This window comes from Manacus candei, unplaced genomic scaffold (genome assembly GCF_025592945.1).
Source record: "Manacus candei isolate 608988 ecotype Guabito, Panama unplaced genomic scaffold, ASM2559294v1 h1tg000060l, whole genome shotgun sequence".
In the NCBI taxonomy this organism is placed as follows: Eukaryota; Metazoa; Chordata; class Aves; order Passeriformes; family Pipridae; genus Manacus; species Manacus candei.
Window position 1 is genome coordinate 10,378,883 of NW_026138108.1, and position 13,881 is coordinate 10,392,763.

General features: G+C 42.2%; 1 long non-coding RNA gene across 2 annotated transcripts; it reads left to right on the forward strand.

Moving 5' to 3' along the window:
- The first annotated feature begins 152 nt into the window (after positions 1-152).
- On the forward strand, positions 153-9,875 carry LOC127478379 (uncharacterized). 2 transcript variants are annotated; one of them, XR_007907206.1, is made up of 4 exons: positions 153-6,162; positions 7,223-7,295; positions 8,912-8,987; positions 9,798-9,875. It is a non-coding gene; the product is annotated as an uncharacterized LOC127478379 (long non-coding RNA). The 2 variants fall into 2 exon arrangements; XR_007907207.1 differs by having other exon boundaries at positions 8,912-9,010; positions 9,798-9,869.
- The last annotated feature ends 4,006 nt before the right edge of the window (positions 9,876-13,881 follow it).

The following is a 13,881-nucleotide window of genomic DNA, read 5'->3' on the forward strand; positions in this document are numbered from 1 at the left end:
TTTTGGAATTAAGTCCTTTCATATAATGTGTTCAGGAATAACAGTGAAAAATTGCTGTGTTGTAGACTAAAGTAAACCTGATTTCTCTCTGCAGTTCTGTATTTTGTACCAGTCCAAAGAAATCTTTCTTTTTTTCATTGGTCATGCACTCCTATGTTAAGTGTTTGCCAAGAGAAGATTATGTAGACCTGGATAGTGTATCACTACCAGTTTTAAGAGACTGCATAGCCTGAAGTATATTGCTTTGTTTTTAGGAGTTCTGGATTGTCACTACTGATGGTTCACTTGAAGCACTGCCTGAAAGTGAAGTTTCCCATGCTGCTATTTGTGGTGTGCTGTGAGCATGAGCTGTTCTCGTTGTGTATGGGGTTTTCATGTGTTTATGGGCTGTTGGTAACCACAGCAGAGACACAGAACAGTTGGGTGTCTCTCTTTGTGGCTCAGCTTGGTATCAAGTTTCTATCTGTGGCCTTACCTAAAACTTACATGTTTGGTAACATTCAGAATAGAAGAACAACAGTCATGTTTGTTGGATCAGAGCAAAACCGAATCTTAACTCAGTCTGCTTGTCACACAGTCGCTTAGGGGGAAGATTTGTGACAGCCAAGGCTGGAAGCTAGATAGCTTTGAAGACATGGACTTGAGGGAAATGTTGGGCTCTTGTAGGAAACGATTCTCTTGTCAAGAGAATCATGACCCAGAGCCATAAGGAAGCAGTGGAGGATGAGGTGTTACACTTGATGTGACGCTGCTTCATTTATGAAGCTCTGAGGAAGTGTGAGGAAATTAGAGCAACTGAGGAAGACTAATACATGCCAGCTGATGCCAGGTATGAGAGGAGCCAGCTTTTAACCAAAAATAGGAAGGGAAAAATGTAGACTGCTTACTATGGGATGTTAGAAACCTTTTTCCGCCTCAAATACATGTCCACTAGCACTAACTGTCTTCTTCTGATGACAGTTCTGAAGGTCTTGTTTGGTGCTGACTGTACAAAAATATGTTTTCTGCAGGTAAAATTTAGCTCTAGATGAAGTGCTGAGTGGGTGCTCACATCTAACATCCGGTTGGAGAGAAATGCTTTCAGTAAGTGTAAAATAATAGGGGTTTTCATACCTCTCTTATCTGAGAGGTAAGTGCATTTTTTGCCCTTTCCACAGAAAGGGCATGTGTAAGAAGAGGTTATGACTTAATATGTCTTGACCTGTGTGATGTACAAGAGGCCAATCAACAGGGACAGAAAGGGGACAGGGTTTGCTTTTGCTTTGCTACTTCTCTACTTTTACAGAGCAAAAGAGGAGGAAAAAAACCCACCAAAACCCAGAAATCAGTTTTTCTTATTTCATTCTTTTGATGAGGAGGGTCAATGGGAGGATTAAGGTTATATAAAAAGTCATGTGTTGCTGTAATTGGACTGAAAGCTGTGTTTCAGCTTAATTCATATTTTATAATGCTTGTTTTTTCAAAGTGCAGTGGTGGAATAACGTTGCTGTAATTCTCTCTTGGCAGCATTCCTTGCCTTCTGAAGTAGGTGGTTGGCTTGCAGCTATTAAATTCCTTTATTTATAGCAGTAATCTATTCCAGGATAAAATACAGGGGGTTAGAAGTGTAACACTGCCTTGCTAGAGGAGTGGTTTATTCCTAGTTTCTGTTTTGCATCCCCAGTTGCATGACTGTAGGAAGTGTTTTCTGTTGAGCTCTGTTGCAGCTTAGCATTTTGCTCTCCTCACATGTGAGCAGCACGTTCATTCCTGAAATTTATAGATTTGGCCTTTCACAGAACACTTCAAATATAACTTAGTAAAGTAATTGAAGTTATGGGGTTGGGTGTGGTTTTGGGGGGAGGGTTCATTATGGTGGTTTTTTTGCTTTTGGGGTTTTTTTAATCCACCTATTCAAGTTTTTCTCTTTCAGAAACTTTTCCAGGTCAGTACTTCATGGGAAGGAGTAGTTGTCACTGCAGAATAACAAAGCATCTGTGTGTAGTGTTGATCATTCTCTTTGTAAATGTCCACTTCTGCTAATTTAACTCTGAAAAACACAGTAATCTATCCACATAGAAACAAGGTGCAGGAATATATTGGAATGTGCTGCCAAGGAATGCTTTGGACAAGGCAAGACCTATGGTAGGAGCATGACAGCTAAAATTGTATCAGTTCTTTCTATAAGGAAGTGTCACTTTCTGGGAATAACTTGCTTTCCATGTTAAATATTTCACTACTTAAAACAATGTTTTCCTTCTGCACAGATTTAAACTTACATTGGGGGTTAATTAATACTATTGACGTCTTCTGTTAAAACTTGCAAGCTTCCTGGAGCAAGTTTCTTCCCTACTTTGTTTTTTATTTGCTCTTACAGTGGAGTGCTCTCTGATGACCCACTTGTTCAATAGTGGTAGCTCCCTTACAGTAAATGAATCTTGACTTCACAAGTTGCCTGGAAAAATTCCTACAGCTGGAGCTGAAGTCAGCAAGGACAAAGTCAGTAGTAATAGAGGTAAAAAAGCAAGTTGATAAAATAGATGTGAAAAAGGGTATGTAACCAAATACTCATTATTCTCATAGCTAATAGTACTTACCACTCATAATAGTATTTTGTTATTTAGCTAAATATTATAATTGCTCTACAGAGGAGGATTTGAATTGGAGGCACAATCTAAGAGAATAACAAATATGAGAATACTGAGGAGAGAAATTCAAAGTAAGTACAGTGAAAACGTGTAGTATTTCTATACTGTCTCTGAATTTTGGTCTGCATCTGCTCAAACTTACTATGGCTTATACTAGAAATACTTGAAACTTCAGGGTATTTTAGTCTTGGCAGCGCCTATAGAAGGTACAGGTGTGTAGTCATGCAGCTTGTAATGTCGTTTTTACCTTTAGTTCATAACTGCTGGAGAAATTAGGAATGCTCATTGTAGCTGTGTTGTTCTTTGAATTAAGCTTATTTTATTCCAGGGATAGACCAATGCCTCTGGGTTGTTCTCTGCCCCTTTTTAATTCGTCCTTTGGCCTTAGGCAAAAACTTTCCCTTTCTCTGCAGCCTCCAGATCTTGGGGCTTGCTGAGTGTTTGGGCTGCAAAGTGTCACTGGCACCCTTGATTGAGTTTACTGTTCTCTTCCAGCTCCATTTGAAATGATAAAAGCTAAAGAGTCCCTATGGCTTCTTCTAGATATGTGTCATCCTTATCTTACACGTGTCCCTGTATCTGCCTGTTAGGAGGTGCCCCCAACACTGTTGGAGTGTTGCCTGAACTCCATAAGTGCTGTTTGGCTCAGTAGCATACAAGGATTTCACACCTTCCCACCCATGGTGATTAAAATACAAATACCCAGCTTTAGCTGAAGGAACAGGTTTTTGTTTGGCACCTGAGAGTGAGTGTCACGTGACAGTGACTTCACGGGTGTTTTCCGTTGTCTTGGAAGGGTCCAGGCAATGCTCTGGCTCTTAAAACATTTTTGAGCCCTTCAGAGTTCTCAGCAGATAAATCTTGCCTCTCTTTTAAGGCTGTGCAAGTCCCATATGCTAATTGCAACAGCTAAAGCATTCTTGGGCACATGGAGGAATATCGTGGGTCCACTCTGGTTTTTAGGGCCTCCTGTCAAAGGTGACTTGGTTACACAGTGTATCTTCAGTGACAGACACAGTCTGGAACGTCTGGTTTAGACTTTTTTGCTAATGCAGAGCTGAGCTTCTAATTTAGGACACAGAGGTAGTAGTAGAGAGCTTAGTCTTTGCTGGCTGCTCGTTCTGTACCACTAGGACAGAGGAGTGGTACAGAAGTAGTTTAAGAAGAAGCTCATGCAATGCTATATTCCCTCTGTCTGGTTCCACAAATCTATTCAGAGGAAACTGTTCTTGGAGTCTCCTCACCTTTGCACCTGAAGGTTCTGGCTATACAGGCACTGCTGAACCAACAGACTCCTCTAGGCAGGGCTAATACTAATAAATAATAATAAATACCAGTCTTGCCTTGCACTGATGACAGTTTACTACCATTTTTGAAGATGCCTCAGAGAATATGAAACGTCCCTTCACCTATCTCCAGTCTTTAAAGACAGATAATTGTTTTGTTCCAGCTTTCAATAGAGTTTGAACTGCTCTAAACAGGCTCTTCTGTCTATTTGTTATGCTGTGCTAAATTATTCTAGTACATGTCTCATTCTCATGGGAATCTGTCTAAGCAAAAGGTAACATTCTTTTTTCTTGTGGGAAGCTGTCCCAGACCAGCTGGAGAGGAAGAATTATTGTCAGCAGCTATTTTCTTGTACTAAAAAGGAAAGAGGGAATTATGTCTCATTTGGGTTTGCACAAATTCAAGTTGGTGACTTTAGTCAAAGTGATCTTGGCTTTCCAGGTCCATATGTTTTTAACCTCCAGCATATGTATTTCTGAACTGCAGCAGGGACATCCTTGTTAAGGATACTTGTGCTTAATGGTGGGTATGGGCTGCTCCTGGGGCATATTTGGCTGCTTTTGGTGATGTCCTAACACCAGTACTTGTTCACTCTCCTGAGGAGCTACAAGTTGGAATTTTTCTTTCAATGCCAGAGCTTCTACTTTTGGTCAGATTTTCAGATTATTATCAGCTGAATTTCTGTTAAATGCTCCTTGTAGATGAAGACTGTGCTGGTTAGACAGTAACAGGCATTGCCCTGGATGGATACCTGGGTGCACTGGGCTTTCTGCCTGGTGTTCACATAGACAAGTTCCTCTCATCTTCATGCAGCTCATCCAGCCAGGGTCAACCCACCACAGTCAGGAGGACTTAATTTCACGTGTCATGTTCTCATTGACACTGCTCTGCCAAGGAGCAATCATTTTTCCCCTTTCACAGTTTGTGTGACTCAAAGAGAATTGAAGCTGTTTTGTGCCTGGGTGATTTCTTACTGAGTTGTACAGGATTTTTGTCTGATCTACAAGGTCCTTGGAGCATAAGTTGATTATAAAATGGCAAATGTTGTTCCTTGATTAGTAATAGAACCACAGTCTCTTTCTCCACCTTCATAACACAAAGTAGTGAAAATGATCTGATTTTGGTTTTGAATGGTTTAATTTAAAAAGAGAAGGTTATAAACACATAACTTTACTATTAGAAAGGCTGAAGGGCCTGGCCAAGAGTATGACTTGCAAACAAATTAGGGCCAGAATTGTCTTACAGAATTAAACCTTTACTGCTGAAAGCTGATCTTTGTTGTTCCCCATGTTGAGGGGCTGGGTTTTGGCCAGGCAGGCCTTGATTCAATTCCTGTGTCAAGTAAACTGCTATAAAGCTGCTTTGCTTTTACTGAGTATTTTCTGTGGGCAATTAATCCATATCTCCAGGAGAGCTTCAGCATAGGCTGTGGTTGTAGTTGCACAATCCCTGAGGTTGCCAAATAATCACATGCATTTGTTTTGTTTGGGAAAACTTCCCTGTGATGATTTGTTTAAAAAAACCAAAACCAAAACAACCACAGAGCAATCATCAGTGGTGGGAGCGAGGGTGAGTGTGGGATGCAGAACCAAAAACCCACCAAAAATCCTCTCAAAATCCAGAAATCCGGATAAGTGACCAACTTGTAAATCACTGGGAGACTGAGCTAATTTAATGTGTGATAATTCTGTGAGAGTAGTGAGCTTTTCTAGTGTATAGGGGAAAGAGAAGAGACTTCCCTGTGCCTGAAGCACAGCTGGTGCCTGAGGGAACTCAGACCAGTAAGGTTCCAGTTCCTCTGCTATTGGCACTGGCAGGGCTCCAAATCCCTTCGGAGGTGGCTGGTGCAAAGGGTTCCCATCACACCTAAGTGACGTTCCCTGACAGCAGGGACAGGACAAACCTTCCAGGTCAGATGTTTCTTTCAGAATTTCTGGAAGGAGCTGCCCAGCTAAGCAGAAGCTGTGCTCAGTGTTTGAGCTGTGCCTGAGGCTGGGTTATAGAGCATCTCCTCCGTTGGATGTCCTGCAGCTGAGGCCAAAGCCGTGCACTTCCCAGCGGGAAGCAGATCTGTGCTGCACCCTTAGCAGAGGTGGAGAAATCCTGGGCAGCAGCTCATGACCAGGAGCAGCATTTTCAAGAGAAAAAGGGGGCAGCCCATAACTGAGACAGTTTAAAAGAAGAAAACCTAGAGGTGAACAGAGAGGTGGGGACTTCACACCAAGAATGCTCTGCCTTCAAACACCTGGTAGGTCCTGACATAGATTCTGTTCTGGGGGTTATCTGGAAATGTTTCCCTTGACAAACCTGCAGGCTCACAGATCTCACAATGAGTGAACCAGAACTGCATTAAATGCAGCCCAATGATTGTATCTCCCTAGACTTTTATGGTCTTATCCTAATATTTAGTATCCTTCCCTCTGCCTTCCAGTTTGGTTTAGTTTAATGCCCAGTTGTAATCATCTTTGTTGTCACTCCCTGGTCAACTGTCTTATGGTGCTGTTAATTGCTACAAATGCAGACATTGCTTCTATTAATAGTTCAGAGGACGCATTTTTATGATCTCTTTTTAAAAAATAGTAAATCTGACATGACTAAAATGAGCTAGTGTTTCAACTTTGGGGTATAGGAGAAAAGCTTCAGCAGGGCTGGTTATTCCATAGCCAGTACATTTCTTTTTCTGAAAGCAGAAACCCTTCTGGTTTGCATCTCTCTGCTGGAAGTGGCAATGAGCATGTGGCATATACTCCCTTCTATATGCTCTGAGTAGCTCATGGGCTGCACGGAATAATGAAGAAAGTTATCTTTGAAAACAGTCACGTAGAGCATGAAAAGAATCAGGGGAGGACAAATCTAAATTTAAAGGCAAGTAAGTGTCTTAATTAAAAGGTATCAGTATATTGGTAAATCTAGTGAATTTTGTCAGATTACAAGACTTCTTTATTTACTGTCTGCTTCACAGAAGTTACATTTGATTAAAACAGTTGTACCTGAGAAGAAGAGCATCAAGCTTCTGTATCCAGTATTGCCACCTTGTTTGATCCCAATTCTTGTTTCACCTGGTGCTTTTGCTAAACCTCACCTGCAAGAATGAGAAGAACTAACACTGTTCAGTGTTTTGGGTTTTTTTATTTTGTTGCTCCTGGTTGGGGTTTTCTGTTGGGTTGTTTACAGCCCTTGTGGCTGCAGTGAAAAGTCTGGATGTCTGAAGGACAGTCCCCCAGAGATACAAAACTGGAAAAGCAAGTCAAAACAAACCAGAATTTTACTATGTGTCAAGATTTCTAATTCAAACCTTCTGGGTTTAGGTTTCGCTGGACTCATCTCACATCTTCGAATGGTTAAGATGGAAAATGAGGAGGGAGATTGCACATCTACAAGGTGATGAGTGGAGAAGCAAGTGTGTGCATTTCTTTTCCTTTCTGCTGGTTCCAGATTTCACAACAGTTGTCTTCCCTGGGCTCACAGTACGGGCAGCAGCAGCCGAAGAGGCTGCAGGGGATGTGAGGGGCTGAAACCTGGGGCTGAAAGGCAGAAACCCTTGGAGAGAGCAAAGGAGAGAAGGGGAAGGAATGTGGGTTATAGATGTGGAAACACAGTGTTTTGGAAAAACTCCTGAAGTCTCCAGAAGTAGAAAAATGAGGAAGGAAAAACAAAAAGACAAAATAAATCTGTATATAATGATTACCAGTTTGATAAAATCAGCATTTGAAAGGCGATATTTAAAAACATTAATTTTAGAGACCTTGGGAGATGTTTTGCTCAAGGTTTTCATTATGTGTATTGCTGTCTTTTTTTCCCCCATACAGATGTATTTCCTGCATCAGATCTTAAAGGTCACATATCTAAATTTAAAATGGTAATGAAATGGGTTACCGTAGGTGCTGTATAGAGAAAATTCCCATGTTGGTTTTCAAATTTCATTTCCAAAGATGAATCAATCTGTCAATCAGGGGAAAAAAAAAAGAGAAATTTAGGGTTGGATCAATCACATTCCTAAATTTTCCTCTACCAACACAAGCAAGACAAGATTCATAGACTAAAAGTTGAAATGAATTCATTTAAACAGGAGATAAAGTGTAAATTTTTAATGATTAAAGTAATAGAAAATTGGTGGGGAGTGCAAAGGATTTGAACTTCTAGCAATTCCAGACCTCTAGATGTTGGCATTTCTAGAACACTGCTGGGAGCAGGAGGTTTAGCTTGTTCCCCCAGTGCATTTTTGGACTGGGTTTCAGTGTCCTATCAAAACACAACCTATCTATTTAAAACTTAGCCTTGATGAACTGAGAGGCACCTGTTAATGCTACTGCTTTTCTGGGACAGTTGTGCTGTGCCTTCAGCAGGTGTCACAACATGGATGTGCCCAGTCCTGGCAGCACAAGGACAGCACAGTGTGTGTGCAGTACACATAATTATGTGCTAATAGAGAATTATGGCACGTTTTATTTCAGTGTTATATGGCCAGGTGATTTAGGTGAATTTTAGTTATCTTCAGACATCTAAAAATTAGCAGTCTAGACACCTTGTACAGGCCCATGGACTGGCACCCCCAGAGGGCAAATCATCCCCTCCCAAGGTAATAATTTAAGGTAGGTGGGATGAGTCACTGTGAGGAACCTGTTTCTCTCTGTTGCCTGACGAGTGTACAGCTGTCTAGACACCGAGCATTTGGATAGTTAAGTGAGGAATCCCATACAGCACAACAGTAGCTCAGATGTTTTCTTTGTTATTAATTTGAATTAGTTTCCAATTTAGATGCAATTTTCCCCTCTGTCTCCTCCCAATAACAATCCAGTAGGATCAAGTTTACATGAACCTTGATCACACTGAGGAACTGAAAGGGAGATTTCCCCAAACAGGCATGGCATCCATCTACCAGTTCCCTTCTTATTTTTGCTTTTATGAGAGTTTTTTGTTACATTTAGAGGGTTTTTTCCACATTGTATTTTAGGTTTGCTACTTCAGTGAATACCAACAGCAAATTTCCTTCACAGGAAATTTCCTTCCTACATTTAAGGACTACTACTTGTGGATCTGTGAAGTACTGAGCAAAGTGTCTGGGAAATCAAGGTGGGGCTCTCAGAGGCTCTGGGGTGAGTGCACAGTGTTTATCTTCATCGGTGCAGTGCTGGTGGCACAGAGGTCTCAGCCTGGCACGTGCAAGCCTGAGCTGTTCCAGTGCCTGCACTGGGTTCTGTGGGAAGCCCAGTAAGTGCTTCTAGGGTCTGATTCCTCAGCTGCTGGTTATGTGCTTTACTGCACAGGTAACAGCTGTATTACCAGGATTCAACTCAATCATTTAGCATCTTGAATGTTCCTTGTTTAGAGATGAAATCCAAAGCTCACAGGATGTCAGAAATAACAGTGTTACCTAGATGTACGTGTGATCCAGGGAGCAGCCTTGTTTCTAAAGTAAGAGGGAAAGGAAGAGTTTGAATCAATAACATTTCCCCTTACAAACCAGATTAAGTGTGTAGAGTCTTCAAGGAGAAGCAAAATAGCAAATTATTCCCATGTTGGCCCACTTCTGGACTGAGTTCTCCTTCAGTCCTTTATGAAGGTTACTATGGAATTTGCACTGGCAATTCCATAAGGATAGCTGATAGAATAGCCTATTCTGTACTTATATAACTGATGTATTTTATCAGAGACATCCCAGCCCCTGAATTGCTGCAATCACTCCCAGTGGATTCCAGTGGGCCTCTGCAGGAATGTGCCAACCTGCAGGGAAAGGGAGGGGGTTTTGGGGTGTTACTGCATTATGGTCCTTACTCCCACTGTATATCTACTGAGATAATTATCTCGAGGAATTTATGAATGGCCTTTCATCATAGCTAAGTACTTCACGGTCTTGAAAATTAAATTGCATCAATTCCATAGATGGAAAACTATGGGAAATTGGAGGTCACCATGGAAACGTTCGCTGGAGCAGGAAATGAAACTGCTGTGTTGATCAAGTGAGTAATCATTTATCTACAGCCCAAAAAGTGCAGTGCACCTACCCTGCCCCTCACGGCTTTGTCTCCTCCAGCAGCCTGGCCGGGGCTCTCCCTGCTTCAGAAGTGTTCTTTGTCTGGAACTGAGAGAGCCCTGCACTTCCCAGCTTGGCTCTCGGGGCTGTTTAAGGTTCAGATGTCAGCTGTACCCCAGGATGGTTCCTGGTTTGTTGTCAATACTGGGAAGGGGGATTAATATCGATGCTTCTCCTGTTACCCAGAAACTGAAATATTAACTCAGCAAACCACCTAAGCTTAAAATAATATAGAAAAGCCCAAGGCCTTAAGTCCTTCCCGTGCTTTATGCCTCTGTGAAAGAATGCAGAGCTGGCCTAAGCACGTGCCTGATGCCTTGTTTGTGACTCTGCTGTGGAGGCAACTGCTTTCCAAAGGAGCAGCTGGGATTGGGTTCTCCAGCCTTAGATTTGGGTGATGTCACCTATCCTGAATAACAGTGGCAGTGCAGCACCACAGGAATCTGCACAGTTCATTGCTCCAGAAGGCGAATTCCCAATACAAAAGTGTGTTAGACTTTGGGTTTGTAACTTGACTATTCTATGGCAGAAATGTTAGGGGACCAATTCCAATGAATGTATTTTCAGTAGACACCACGGGCCCCTGAGCTGAGGCAGATGACAGCCCTGGCTCAGAGCAGAAATCAAGCCTCTACCACTCTGAACTCTAAGATTGTGTAATTCAGCATTGTTGTGAACATTTAATTCAAATCTGCAAGGCTCCTCTCCAGGAAAGGCCAGTCACCCAGCATTCTACACTCCAAAGTGATTAAATCTTCAACTGCCTATGAATATGCAATCATTTCTTACAGGATTTAACAGAATCACCACAGAAATGCAGACCAAGCCTTCACCTGTATTGCAGCTTTAACTCCACGTTCTTGCTAATTTACCCTTCGCTTCTCCAATTTCACTTTGTCCTTAAAAACCATCCATTTTCTAACAGAACAAACTCTATAAACTTCATCCTCCACACACTTTATCAAACCAGCTAAAGATCCCTTTTTGTTTCACAAACTCAAGTGTTTTGCATAGCTGCTTAGATAACAAAATTGTGTGAATACTTCACACATCAGATCCTTCAGACGCTTCCACTGTGAACATAAACAAAAACTAAATGTAAGACTGACGTTGTTCTAAACTGCAAAATATTTGAAGATAAAAATCCCACTCAGATGGCTGCTTTCCTCACTCTGGCCATGTATTTATGCCAAGTGTAACTGTTGCCATGGCTGCCTCGTCAACTCATTAAAAATAACAGTTCCCTGGTCTCCAACTCCCCTCCGTTAAAGGAAAGGGATGTGGGCGCTCTCTAAATTGAATCCAGACGAGCCTGTGTCCCTTTGCATCACCACTTAAAAGCCACATTATTCAAGGAGCTCCTACCTCAGGAGTCTTACTCAGTCCCTGACTCTCAAAGGTAAAGGCCTGATTCTGTTTTAGAGATTTCTTGGTGACTTAGAAGAGAAGCTTATTCTGGACTGCCTAGATAGGAGAGGATCCAGGGAGATACTGGAAGTGGTCTGTATCTTACTAAGTAACAAATGCAGCTATTTCTGAAGGATTGGCAAACTTTCTTGGACATCTTGTCCTGGAAGCAGATGTAGAACCACCGTGCAGAACCTTTAAGGCCATATTGATCGAGTCTCCTTTAGATTACAGTTAAACCCTGATGTCTGCAGCTCTAGCTCTGCCAGACCTTTCCTTTCCTGTTGCAGCTCAGAGCTCAGCTGCAGATACCATTTCTGGTTTGCTTTTGAAGATGCAACATCTGAGTAGCTGTTCCAGGCTATAGATATGCCCCTCAGGAGATCTCACCCCCCTGAACTGAGCCTGGAACTGAGCTGTGAACCTCTGCTCTCTGGCCAACACCATTCCAGATGAAAAGCAGCACCAACAAAGCTACAGGGACCTGGCAATTTATTTGAGGGCAGGGAAAAAGCTTCACCCAAGGGCACTTGATGACTGAGTACACAGCCTTTGCATGACATCTTGACCCCTTCTGCCACTGGTCTCACAGAACTCTAATTGCCATTTCCCCTATTCATTCAAATCAAACTGTACGTAGGAGACGCAGCATTTGAAGTAAACACTGCAGCAGCCAGCCAGTAACAGGAGGTATCTCAGGTACCTGTAAGCATGAGCTCCCCCCGCTTCACTGCACTGCACCAGCTCTCTGGGAACTCATTTTTGAGAATAAGCACGAATTGGCAATAAACTCACTTTTTTAATCAGTCACTGCAGCTGCGAGCCTGGATTGCAACATACGCTGTGATAATTCCTGTTTCAGATGTGTTCTAAAAATTTACATCAACTATTCGAGACTCTGCCGAAATGATCAAATTGTTTGGATTTATTCACTGCTCTGGGGAAAACATCCCTCCAAATCTAAATAGCATTCAGATGGAAGCTTCCATCTGCTAAAAAGCAGGTCAGCTCAGCTACACTCAAAGATTTTGTTCCATACCCAACCCCCCCACCCATCCCCAAATCCCAGACTTCTTCCTGAAATTTCTCCCCCAAAAATGCCTGAGCAGAGTTATGAAGATGTTTTGACTTTTAGGAACTGATCAGGTGATTCAGGACACCTCTCCCAGGAGGAGAGGCTGAAGAGTTGGGGTTGTTCAGCCTGCAGAAGGTTCCTCTGCACGAGAGCTGAAGAGGAACTTCTGACAGGAGAAGGGGGAATGGCTTCAAACTGAGAGAGCAGGGTTAGGTTAGAAAAAAAAGTTCTTCACTGTGAAGGTGGTACAACAGTGGAACAGGTTGCCCAGACAACTTGTGGCTGCCCCATTCCTGAAGTGTTTAAGGTCAGGCTGGATGGAGTTTGAGCAACCTGGTGTACTGGGAGCTGTCCCTGCCCATGGCACCTTTTTAAGGTCCATGTCAAGCCATTCCATGATTCTATGATCAGAATACATTCCTGAAACACGCAGATTTAATACCTAAGCACCCCTGCAGCTTGGAAAGGAGATGGTCTGGTATAAAGAGGGACAAGGCAGCAGCTGTCCCCCTGTGACACTCACTAGGAGCAGGTGAGAATTCACCACGACAGGTCATTTTCAATAACCAACCCACAACTGTTGGTTCAGTAAAGGCTCCTGAGGGGGAACTGCAACCCAGACCAGGATTTCAAAGATAAATGGAACTGCTGTGAAATGTGTTTAATAGCAGTTTCTTCCACTCTTCTGCCAATGTAGTTACGCCTAAACATTTTAGAAAATTACTATCAATAAAAGCCATCATTATTGATCAATTATATTGGTTTAATTTTGCTATGACTTTGCTATTTAAAAGTGAATACACTATTTACATGAAAGAACACAGAAGGGAGACCAACTCAACACCCATCCCCTGTTCCAGATCACTTAGCCAACAGCACTGCACTTGAGCACTCAAGCAGTTGGAGATCTCCTTATCTAGGGAAATACCACTTGGATATACACACTGCAATAAGCACCATTTTTATACCAGTTTCAAGAACCCAGATCTGATCACACTAACTAAATGTAAACTTTGCAAGTGTCTCATGCTGGCAAGTAAATAATCCCAGAGTTTAGTGGCATTTTACTGTTTATGTTCTATTCTGTGTGTTTAGTTGTTGTCCTATCCCACAGGAGTTTTCTCCAACAGAACTCCCAACATCGTGACTAGTTATAAACAAGCCAAGCAGCAAAGCCTCCATGCACAAGTACGTAAGACTGCAGTAATTCCATTTTGGGCTGGGCAAGAATACAAGGCTTAGTTACACTACTCCAACAGCCTACAGCTGCCAGCTTCACCTTCTCCAAAATCTGCAGAAAAGCTTAGGTACAGGTTCTGGATCTACTCTGAAGCTTTGACTATGAATTGTTTTACTTGCACATCCTTCTACTACTGCCTTTTGTTTTCCACCTCTAGTGAATTTAGTTGGAAACTACTGGTTAGGACTGTTCTTTCACGACCTGTGGTTCC